General features: G+C 43.0%; 1 protein-coding gene across 4 annotated transcripts in view; it reads left to right on the forward strand.

The window, feature by feature from the left end:
- Positions 1 to 12,992, forward strand: part of LOC310952779 (mitogen-activated protein kinase kinase kinase kinase 4-like) — a 105,145-nt gene that overhangs the window by 48,871 nt on the left and 43,282 nt on the right. The gene's annotated exons all lie outside the window — the stretch shown is intronic.

Genomic DNA, 12,992 nt, shown 5'->3' on the forward strand with positions numbered 1-12,992 from the left:
GTGAAGAACAAGAGGAGACAACAAGATGATTAAACAAGCTTCAGTGAAAACTGAAATTCTGGATAGTGATATAGAAAACAAGATGGAAATATGTGTTTTTTGCTATTTGTGATGTAGTCATTTGAGGACAGTTACAGTCTCCTCAATGCTCCACACAGACCTGATGTTTTGTCTACCGCTTTACTACTTTGTCTTACAGCTTTTTCTCTTACATCTGTAGTTTGTTTGCTGTGTTCTGATCCATGGGCTAAAATGATGCAATTGTAACATTTGTGCTGTGGTTAGTTTGTGTTCACACTCCAAGGTTCAACAGCGGTCCGTAGTTGTAAACAAATGCAAGAGAAAGCGTGTTCTTATTGGTCAGAGATCGTACCGTAGGAATCCGCCTCAGGTCAGATTTCCCCTCTTTTTAGCTGGAACTCCCCCCAAAAGTGGCATTTTACCTCATCTCTGCTCCAGCTTTTGGCAGCTTCTCGTAGGCCTGGACGTGAATATTTAACTATTTGGATATTAGCTCATTGCGTAGATATTCAGTCTACAATTCTGGTATTCAGATAAAAAGTTTTTTAGAACACAATCCCTAAAATAAAAGAGTTACGGCTATATTTAAACCGAATGACACGTGTTGCAGCACAGTCTTTGCTGCGTTGTTGTTGTCATTTACGTTGACTTTTCTGGGTGTCGCCGCTCGCTGACGTATTGTTCTGCTACCAATATTAGCTGCTCTGTTTCAAAATGCACGCGGACTCAAATTAACCACAAAGTTCTGAGCGATTACAACCTGTCGCTGATCTATTAATTCCACAGAAACACTGTAGCGCTGTGGCGTCGATCTCAGGGCAAGGGAACAGAGAAATGTCCGTCCGAGTGGCCTTTTAAGCGAGCAGCCCGGAGTGTGCAGAGGTCTGTGTGCTTTTACTGTAGCAGACTGGTGTTTGTTTTCAGGCGATTTAATGAAGAGAAACATATATATTGCCGGCCGTCTGGCTCCTTCATGAGTCATACTGCTCAGCAGCTACTTTGCGCTGAAATATTTCCACTTTGAAGATAGAATTTAATATAGTAAGATGGGATAGATGCATGAAAAATGCATGAGGTGAGACTATTACAGCAGCTGTAACAGTTACTCACCTTAGCAGCCACAACACAGCTTTTGCAGATTTGGTATAGATCCCAATTTAGTTTCATTGCATCTGTCAGCCTAAATCAGTACCGATTCTTCACTAAGGCGTTCGATATAACAGTTAACACCAAAGCAAACAGTTTCTCTTTCTCCCCTCCCTCTCTCTCTCTGCTCTGTTCCCTCACGTCAGTGTTTTCTCTCCAAAAATTGTCATCATTTTCAGGCTCTTTAATCACACGGCGTCCAACCCTCTTAGTTTTTTTCCTTCATTGGATAAAACTGAGTTTGTGTTTGAAGCTCAACAGATTTTCAATTTCCTGAGGGAAGTTTTAGCCAATAGTCTTAAAGATTGGAGATCGGTTGGCGTGCGTGTTTGTGCGTGTGTGTGCGTGTGTGTGCGTGTGTGTGCGTGAAGTCCATGGGTGCACGCTCGCCAGCATCTGCAAAGTTGAGTAAGGACCCAGAGGGCTGTTTCTGCCTGCGTAATCGGAGCCAGTGTTTCTTTGTGTGTATACATGCAGAAATGTCCTGGTCGTCTTATAAAACTACATCTCATGACTTAAATGGAAGTGGAAGTGTGTGCTCTTTTCCCCCCTGCCATTCGTGTTACTCATAATTGAATGAATAACTCAAAGGAAAAATATCCATAAACAAATATTTGAGGTCATTTGGCCGTTTCCTGCCCAGATGCCTTAAAGAGGAATGAGTGTATCTTCAAGGCCGTCACATAAAAACCTTTAATCTGGGTCAACAGACAGTGAAGAGGATTTACTGTTGGTCTTCAGCTGTATCTCTTAAAATGTAAGGACCCATTTACAGGAAGTCTTTGCTTAAAGTGAGGCCTTCAGCAGTGTCTGATATAAGTTTGGATTGAATTAAAAAGCAGATGCATTGTGGTTGTGTTGTGTCATATTAACTGCCTTAATGGGGCTTCAGATCCAAAGAGATAAAGCCTACATGGCCTTAGGGCGCACTCACACCGTCCGCCCGTTTCCCGGGCTTTAGGGTACTTATAGGGTCCCCCCCGCGGCCCAGGCCCGTTTGTACTCACACTACCTGGGCCTCGGCCGTAGGCCTCATGCTCGTATGCCTCATGCTTGTACACGTATGCACGCTCATGCTCGTACATGTGCAAACACGGGCTGTGGACGGCCAGCTGGCCGCAGCTAGGCGCGGAGCGGTTGCACTCACACTGGTCAAATAAACTAGGCTTTACCCGTAAAACCTGTTTGGGCACAGTACGGGCGGACAGTGTGAGTGCGCCCTTAGTGTATGAATCCTTGGCACTTCAACTAAAGAGTGATTTTTCCTTTTCACATTGTTTCACTCGAAGGATTCAAGGATCGGATACCCTCTAGCATTTATAATCAGTATAGAAATATTCAATAAAGTGTTTATAAGACATAGTTATAGGCAAATATAAGTGTTTATTAATGTTTTAATGACTATAACTCCTACTGTATTGTCCAATATTTCACAAGTAAAAATGAGAGAAAAGTCAGAAAAAATAAACCTAATCATTTGTAACAGAGCAGAAAAACCATCCTTTTAAGTATATTTTGAGTAGGGTTTTGTATTCTTCTTCAGGCAGCAATGTATTTTTAGACTATTTTTGAATATTTGCCACTTCTGCAGTCTGTTTTACTCCCCTCATGGATCACTTGCGGCTGCAGTCTGACACGCCCCCAAAGGAAAGAATGACATCATTTTGAATCGGTCGGGAAAACCAATCTATAATGAAACCATTTTAATAAAAAAGAAGAAAAAACACATGCATTGACTTTGACAGCGAGGCCTGTTAAAGAGAAGCAATGACTATCTAATCTTAAAATGATAGTGTTGACTCAGTTGCAGTTGATATGTAATTTGTAACAGTTGCTTTTTGTAATTTGGGGACAGTAGAAACAAGCTGTGCAACATATTCTCATCAACAGGTTCTTATGATATACAACACTAAGTTCCAAGTGATTGGATTTGTTTTCCGCTATGAAACGGCAACCGGAAGTGGACCACAGCCGTTACATTTAGGAAACAGAAGGTGACGCAAGGATTAGGCATCAAAAAACTTGGTTAATATTAAAAAAAAATAATAATTCTGTGATTTGTCATAGTATTTCTGGGACACGGACACCACTCCCACAGAGAATGTCCTAGGTTTTAGGACCCATCAACAACCCCAACCTGCCTCCTGTGACCATATGTCCACCTGATCTCCTTCTTTGATCCAGATGTCATTTCTACAGTATTAAATACGTACTCAACAGTTGCTTATTTACACAGCCATACATACAGAGCAACAGTTTTTTTTTTGCCTGGTAATGTCCCTTTTTTGCTGTGTTTTCACCTGAGGGAAATATTGGCTTTTCCACTCAAAACAATGCCATTAGAGTCGTGAGAGCGGACCAAAACAGTCAAGTTATGGAATTAAAACCAAAAAAAATTATCTAAAAAATCTCTGTAGGGCAGAGGTAGAACTGCAGATTCAGGTGATAACTCTCCGTGGGTTTGTCATTGTGCAGGACCACTTATAAGAACATATAGGAAGTCATGCGATCCATTAATGTAAGAATATTATAGCTGCATTAAAGGCTTTCCCAACCCTCACAGAATATATCACAGAGCGGGTTAAGGTGTCAGATTTGAAGACCTGCAGTAAAAGTGGGTGTTGCTGTCTCCCCTATGATGATTAGTGAGTGTGCTTCATTTTTGGAAGTCCTGTTAAAAAAATAGTTTGCGGTGAAATATTGACTTGGGTAATGTGAGTTTGGGAGTGTTCCTCTCACTGTAGCCTGCAGGCACAAATATCCATTTCCAACTGTGGGGATTAAAGAGAGGACATGCAGAAGGATCAGGAACATGTTTATGTATTCATACGAGCTGAATGACTGAAGAGAAACACACATGTAGGGCATATTTAAGACACGGCTGATTCTTTTTACCCCGCCGAAATGTTTGGAGTGGTTCTTTTCCACGCGGTTCGGCCGTTTTCTAAAATAAACATTTTGGGTTTGTCTGGGCGCTCGCCAAGAATGACAGTTGAGTAGAGGAAGTTGTTTGCATTGGAGAAGCTTGAGATTATCACGCACGTGCACACGCACACACGCACACACACACACGCACACACACACGCACACCAATCCCATGTAACGTTTATTTGTGTGTGTGTGTGTGTGAGGCCTATGAAGGGAACCACAGGAGCTCTCATACGCTCACGTGTCACAGATGCAAAACAACACAGCTATACATCTCCTTAGCTTTGAGTGTGAGTGTGTGTGTGTGTGTGTGCGCGTGCGGGCATGTCCGCTCTCTGCTCCTTGTGCACGTCTCGGCATATGTGCTCTGACCCACATACCACTTCCTGTTCCATATACAGAGTGGGAGAGCGAGGCTGAGGAGGGAGAAAGGGAGACAGAGGAGAACAGAGAGAGGATGGAATACAGTGTGCAGGGCTGGGGTTGATAGATATTGTTTTAATTACTCAATATTGATACAGGCGTGCCACGGTATAAATCAAGTCAGTGTTTCTCTTGAGATTAAATATTCCCTTGAGTTTAATCTTAAAATTGCAGAGTAGGAGATTCAGAAAGTACAAAAATAAAACAATAGTTAAGAATTTTTGTATAAATCCTTATAAGTCAGTGTTAAACGGGAGCTGAATTACCTTCTTTGGCCAGCGATGTTCATCATGTTACATCCTGTATGTCTTAAACAACAGAAAAGCAACAGTGTGTGAAGTTTAAAGGCTCAAACATGTGGGGAACGTGCCGTTGGTTGTACAGAGACGTCTTAGTAGCTTCCTCTTTTGTCTATAGCTGAAATGATTATGGTATAATTGATATTACTCTGCAACTGCCTGATAATTGAATAATGGCTTAAGTCAGTTTTCATGTTGCAGCACCCCCAATGTGACCCTGCTGTAATCTGATTTGGATTACTTGGACTTTGGCGAATTGTGATGGGCATTTTTCACTATTTTCTGACAAATAGACTCATTGTCATTAGTTGCGTTTGTAAATGTACAACTTATAATGTAAAATGCTCTGCTTCCAATCTGACTCCGACAACAGCTGAACAGACCGATCAGCTTGTTGGTCGTGCGGGTCAGCACAGGGCTTTGTTGAGAGGAGGCGTATCAGGTCGGCTCCTTCAGCACCTACGACCCACCTGGTGAGACAATGAAATACAATCCAAGAAATCCAGTTTGAGTAACTGATTAATGCGTTTCAGAGCTTATCTGATGCCAAAACGCTGCAAAACTATTTTGTCTTCGGTTGCAACTAAACGGCACAAATACAGCGATTGCATTACAAACTAATCCACCAGGAACATTTGCTTGCTCAGCTCTTTGATGGATGACACTGCAGAAATTGAATCTGGATGAACTTTTCTGCTGCTGGCACCCTTGCATGAGTCTTTGCAGGGACATAACTCCTGCTTTCATGTGGATATGTTTGTTGCTATGACGTTTTTTTCTCAAGGCCTCGTGGCTCATTTTCAGGGGATGGATCTATTTGCTGGTGTTTGACTAGAAACGCTGTGTGTGCTTTATTGGATGTTCGTGTTTCAGGTGATAAACTACGTTTGTGGTATTTTCCGTCTCTTTTATGTAACCAAAGTATCGACACCTTGTTCGACACCTTCGTCTCTTCCAATCTTTCTAATTCACATCAGATACCAAGCAAATAGCACGCGCTGTTCTGAGCTCAGTGAACAACAATCAGGGTGAGAAGAGAAGAAGAGGGAAGGCAGGAAGCGAGCGAGTGAAACCTGAGAGGGCGAGAGCGAGAGAGCTTAAATGAGGAGAATGTTTTTTCCTGCCTCCTTTGAGACGGTTCAGCTGAGGTGCAGTAGGTTTACAGGAGGAGCTACGGCTGCTACTCCATCGCTCACATCCTCCGCCACCTCTCTTCCTCTCTCTTTGTCCATCCATCCCCTCCATCCCTTATATGCTCTCTTTTTTGCATTCATCCAGATTCCCGCCTGTGTTCTCTCTCCTTCTCTTCCTTTTTTTCCTGCATGTTTGTATTTTTTCTCGTTTCCATCGTTCGCCATCTTTCTCTCAGTCGCCGCCTCGGTTTTCTGAGAGTAAGAGAAGAAACAGAGCGAGTGAAGTCATCCTCATCACGCAGCAGCTGTGCATTCTGAGTCGTGCTGACTCGATGTAATCCAGCAGGATTCAGTGGGAAAAAATCAATCTTGATTAGTGGAACAAACTCCACAGAAAGCATCTTTATCTCTGCTCCCCTGAGGCACGAATAGCTTTTCTTGTCATATTTTCTCTTTCTGTGAATTTTGCACTTGACAGACACTTTAAAGCAAGTCAACTCACTCTCCATCTATCTCTCACCTCCCACCCAGCACCCCCTTCTGCTGCTCCCCGTTCAATCAGAAGGTGTGAACGTGAAAAGTGGGAAGGTGTTGAAGGACATGGAGTTGTATGTTTTTGTCTCGAAGAAAGTGAAAAGAGAATCTTCTAGAGCCGCCGGGCCACGTCGGAAAAAAATAAATGCAGATTTCATTTTTCTATTTTGGGGCCTTCGACCACACAGAGTCTGCTTTTCCTCAACAGAACGGTTTTTAAATTGCAGCGTTGGTTGAGCGAAAACAACTCTGTCGGATGGATGACCAGGAAATTTGATCTAGATACTCACGGCCCCCAGAGAATCATCCTGATGACTTTACAGGCCACTCTGAGTGCCGCCAACAGGTTTTCACTGACACTGAAAAATCTAGATCCATCAAGAAGACAGCACAAAAAAAATGGTGCAGACGAGAGAAATTAAAACAGGAATAAGTTCATAAAATAAGTGCATGTATTAAATTGTAGTAATAATGATATAAGTAAATAAAAATAATACATTCATTAATTCATTCATCTTCAACCGCTTATCCCGGGGTCGGGGTCGCGCTGGAGCCGATCCCAGCTGACATCGAGCGTGAGGCGGGGTCGACCCTGGACAGGACGTCAGTCTATCACAGGGCACATAGGGACGAACAGAGACAGACAACCATTCACACCTACGGGCAATTTAGAGTCATCAATGAACCGAACACGAGCATGTCCTTGGATTGTGGGAGGAAACCCACGCAGACACGGGGAGAACATGCAAACTCCACACAGAAAGGCCCAGGCCGGGATGCGAACCTGGAACCTTCTCGCTGTGAGGTGACAGTGCTAACCACTACACCACAACATCAAAATAAATGGATAAATAAACAACTTACAGCCACGATTCATTTCTCTTTATCAACACCTGTTGAATGTTTTCACCCAGGAAATAAATTATTCTTTTATTAATAGGTAAAAGTTATTTCCTCTGAGTTTCTGTCTTTTATGGTTTGTCGTTATCTCAGTGCCAAGGTTTCCGATCCGTTCACTCCTAACAAACCAGGGATGTGAAATGTTTTGTGAGAGATCAGATTTACAGTAAAGCCATTTAACACGACCAAGGCCGAGCGAACTTACCGTGTGTGAGGCTTCTTCAGATATGACACAGAAGACAGCGAGTGTTTGGAAGAGTCCCTCCAGGTTCCTGGTTGCCTGTTAAAGACATATCGACCTCCGTTGGCCTTTTGTTGAAGCCTCCTCAGCTTCCATTTTCCATTATGCTTCCATTATGCTTCCATAATGCTTCCATTTTGCGGCTGTCCGCTCCCCCGGGGGTCGCGGTTCTGTTAGCTCTGCTCACATTGTGTGCTGTAATACTTTACCAGCAATATGGCCGCCACTGAGTCTCCCCACCATTTCATGCCCAGGAATGATAATGAGTAGCTTCAGCACGCCTTGTTTTTGAACGGCTGACTGTGAACACATAGTTTGGAGGAAAGTGAGACAAAGACAGACAGAGAGAGGTGAGGAGTCGGTAACAAACATGGGGTTAAAGTCATTATGGGAGGACAAGGACGACGGTGATGGAGACAGGCGCATCCAAAGTGAATGGACGGACAAGATGGAGAAAAAGAGACGCGGTGAACATATGACAGGGAGAGAGAGGATGATGTAATCGTCTCCTTGTCAAAGCAGCTGTACACTGACATCCAGGTCATTTTCTGTCTGCTTCTCCTCCATTTATCTCTCTCGCTACTCTCTCTCTCACACACACACACACGCACGCAAACACACGCACGCACACACACGCACGTACACACATACAGATTGGTCTCTCTCTGTGTGTATGTCTGTGTTGTCTCTGTTGAATCCTAATGATGCTCTCTGACAGACCGACCGACCGACTGTCAGGCACTGAAAACTGGCAACAACAGATTCCTGTGCCGAATCTGAACTAATAAACATCACATTTATACGTTAATCGGTGGTTTAAGTAATTCATTAAATGCTAAATATTCTTTTTTTCCATCTTCTCTATTGCTTCTCTCAGTTTATTTAAAAAAAAAATCATTTGAAATTGAATCTCTTCTGGGTTTTAGAGGATTGGGGGAGTAAAAAACAAGCCGTCACTTTGGGCTCAACCGCTCTGGGGAATTGTGTTGAGTATTTGTCACCATTTTTCAGACATTTTGTATATTTTTAGGTAGATGCATAACTTTCAGAATAATAATAAAAAAAGCAAGCAGCTCCAGAATGTTATCAACATTATTCTTCCTATACTTTAATCAGATTTTTCCTAATTTAATTCATATTATTAAAGATTGAATACTTGATTATATTCAGGTCTTGAAACACTGTTGTCTAAGAAGTCTGACTTATATTTTCTGACTATTTAAAAGCATCATTTTGTAATTGGTAGTCTGCTAAAGTCATTGTCACCATCTTGACACTTCTCTTGCTGCCTGGCACTTTTTTTTCAGGTTTACGTGTCTGCTGGTTCCATTTTTCTGCTGATTTTTGTATCAAGTGTCACGATTCTGTCCGCCTCTCAGCCCCACAGTTTGGTTCTTCCTCTCGGGTGATTTGAGATCGATGACACCCGTTCTTTTTTCCCCCTGTCTTGTCATTATTCTGCTTGGACACACTGTACTGCTCTAGAGGTCAACGTTTCAAAGCCTCATCCTCTCTTTGGTGGATCTTTTATTGCAGTGTAAACATCAGCTGCTTCAGTTGGTTGTTTCATTGGGATGAACAGTGTGTTTCACATAAAGGAACACTGCCGTTTTTGTGTTTTGTCAATGGAGGTGATTCTTCTCTTCCCCTCTTTACGATGTTATTTCCAACCTTTTATTCATGTCCCATGGTGACTAATGTGTAAGAACATCCCCACTCTGTCTCGCCTCCTCCAGTCTGTCCTCAGTATCTGTAATTACACCAAATTGTTCCAAAAACGTTCACAGGACCGCCAATTTGTGGGCGACGATGTTCTGTTGACCGTAGAAGGTACTGTTTGTTTGTGTGTGTTGACTTTCTGCGGATCTTTGGGTATCCTGTAAGCTTCTGTTCATCCTGTAAGGTCTCACTGAAACATCATTTAATCATCTAACCGACCGACTGACTGGTTGACTGACGGGTCGGCTGGCTCACCTGCTGGGTGACCGGCTGGATGATGGTCTGCTGCTGATGAGTGGATTAACAGAAGGACTGGCTGGCCAGCAGTCTGATTCGTTGGCTCCCTGGCTCATTGGTTGGCTGGCTGCCTGGTTAAATGACTGGCTGCCTGGCTGAAACACAGTAACCAACTGGCTGGCTGACTAAATGTGACTCAAGGGATTGGCTGACCGACTGACCCCATCATCTTTACAGGACAGTCCAAACTCACGCTGAACTCTTCAAACAGCCTCGGCAGATTAAAGCAAAATGAGTAACAGGCAAACTATTTTTTTTTTTTGTGGCGCTTGCATGTGGCGATGTCCTCCCATGAAAACCCGCCACTTGCTTAAACATCTCAAGAGAAAACAAGCTTAACATGAATACGGACAAACTGAAAGCTGTTAAATCTGCTGGACTGTCGAACATGAAGTCCTTCTTAGCGTAAGGATATACTTTTGTCACAGTAGTAACAGCTTAAAGTGCAAAAACATTTGAACCTAGTATGAGTTTTGATCCAAAATGACTCCTTTTAAAGAACCCATATTTTACTAATCTTAGGGTTTATACTTGTATTTTGAGTTTCTACTAGAACTTGTTTCAGGCTGTCCTCTTTCACTGTTTATACATACTGTATACCTATAAAAAGTATCTCACCTTAATTCATATAAAATCCACATAGTTTTACTTTAGAAATGACATCCGGAGCATAGATCATTAACTATTAATCTATTAAGGATGGTAGAGGGACAGGACTTTCCCCCTGTGGACAGGTGTTTGTGTCCTGGAAGTACTAAGCCAAAACACAACCTTCTTTCTAATCCTTACCAAGTCCTTCTGTTGCCTAAACTTAACCATCATCGCTGTTTCATAGCGTCAAACAGGAATTGTTGTGCATATCTTTCCGTAAGGTACCAGACAAACCCGTTGAGGAGAATATGTTGCATGTTTGCATGCTTTAATGTAAAAAAAACACATTATTTTTCTCAAAGCTACGGTACATACAGGATGTTTGGACACATCTGTTGCATTAATGCCTCGTGTAATGTAGCATACGTGCTGTAGGTTTAACGTTTAACGCAGCCTCGGCTAATCAGTTAGCATGCCTCTTTACATTTCAGTCGGTCTGATCAACCAAATACTTTTGCAAATGTTTGCAAACAAATTTATGCCGCCACCATGTCTGTAACAATGACTGCATCTACAGTTATTATTTCTCAATTTCCTTGCGGGAGTCTTCCCAAAGGATCAATAAAGAGAAGTCTAAGTCTAAGTCTATCACAACTGTACAGAAGATGCGCCGGCTCATTTAAAGGCTAAGTTTCTGAATACAGGCTGTTTGCATTTCTCTGTTGCACCTTGACCTGCCTTCTAATAAAATCTCACTTTCTTTAATATGGGACCTTTATAAATACTCTCCAAATGACTGACTGACAGCATAAAAAATGCTGCTTTAACGTGATAAAACACAGGTTCAGCTGTCGGTCGGCCAAACACCTGGTTTACTTGGTGTTGTTTACTTTAAAGATAGTGAAACTGAGCTGCAGGTGTTTTCTGTAGACATGTAGGAGTATTACCCTTTAACCTCTGGGCCAGACTCAGAAATGTCAGCAGGGTCTTTGGCTGCCTGTCATCTGTTGCTTCTGCAGCTGCAGCGCTCGATAAGACGTGGGTGTTTACATTTCAACATTTGACACCAATCACTTCCTGCATATAAAAAAAACCCCAGCAACTCCTCGTGCCCGTTTTGACAGCCAAACTGACTTTGACAGCCAGCAGAGTGAGGCAGCTACCTGCAGTGATGGCTATAAAGGTTGGATAAAGCCTTGGCAGCCGTCACGCAGCATTAACTCTGCCCTGTGAGGAAATATTTATTCCAGTTGCACCAACAGCAGCAGTTAATGTTTTAACAGTTAAATGACTCTTCTTATATAACTGCTACAGTTTGACGTCATTTTGATTTTTGCTCCACTTTGAATTCTCTTGTTAAAAAGCTTATGTAACTGTTTTTAGGACCATTGCGTGTTACAGTATTTTCTTTTCAGGAAAAACATGTTCCTCAGCACAGAGCTCTGCCTGTGATCGGTCCAAAGATTTTCTTGGTATACTGAAGTACTCAGAGCTTCTTTTGTTTGGCTGCTTTGGGTTTTTTGTACGGTACATGTTTCTACTGCTGCTATTGAAGATGATGGTAGATGACATGTCACAGAGGAGGTTAAAGAAAGGGTGTGTATAAGTATTTTGGGCTGTAAAGTGAATGAACATCACAGCAGTGTTATGTTCCTGGCAACATTCGATGGTGGTTATTGATTCGCAGTTCTGTGTGACGATGGTTACAGCTTTCTTTTCAAACCAGTGTTTGATTTTCAATTCACACAAAATTAGAACAGGGTTGGAGTAATGGCCCTTTTCGCCACTTCCTACCTCTGCTATTTCCGCCGTCCTTGCGCAGATCCCACCTATCTTTGAGCCAAACATTCATTTTGATCTCATCTACACACCTGTAAAGTTTCGTGAGTATACAGTATCTGGCACATTTATCAGGCCAGGGACAAAAAGTGGGGAGGCCAAGGCTCCTTCCCAACTTCCTGCTCCCTTACTTCCTACCCCCTTGATTGCATCACGCCCATTTTTGAACTCAGCTTTCATTTTGATCCCAACTTTTCCCCAAAGTTTCATGACTGTGTAATGCACAGTTACACACTATCATGCAGACAATATCTGACTGCAGACAGACAGACAGACAGACAGACATACACCTGGTAAAGTACTTAAAGTTCTCACTACCAAAGGGGTCTCCAGGACCACATTTGGACATTCAGGTTAGAGGAACGAGCTGACAGAGGAGTCATTGGTTCAATTCCCCGGACCAGGAGGATAAATCTGCACAAGGAAAGTGAGAAGCAGCCCTTGGTCCTCCCTCTTTGAGCAAAGCCCTTAACCCCAAAAACTGCTCCAGTGATCCAGTAGATCAGACTGTGGTTGTACTGGACAGCTTCCAGGTGTGAATGTGTAACTGTGTGAATGTTATCAGGAGTTCTGAAACTCCAGTGAAACTCCTGCCTGCATAAATAAAGGTGTGGTGGTTAGTACTGTCTCCTTACAGCAGGAGGGTTCCTGGTTCGCATCCCGGCTGGGGCCCTTCTGTGTGGAGTTGGACATGTTCTCCCCGTGTCTGCGTGGGTTTTCTCCGGGTTGTCCGGTTTCCTCCCACAGTCCAAAGACATGCAAGTGTTAGGTTCATTGATGACTCTAAATTGCCCGTAGGTGTGAATGGTTGTCTGTCTCTATGTGCCCTGTGATAGACTGGCGTCCTGTCTAGGGTGTACCCCGCCAGGGTGTCCAGGGCGGGATCGGCTCCGGCTCTGCTTTGAGATTTTGAGACATTCA

The sequence above is a fragment of the Echiichthys vipera genome (assembly GCF_963691815.1).
Source record: "Echiichthys vipera genome assembly, chromosome: 10".
Taxonomy (NCBI): domain Eukaryota; kingdom Metazoa; phylum Chordata; class Actinopteri; order Perciformes; family Trachinidae; genus Echiichthys; species Echiichthys vipera.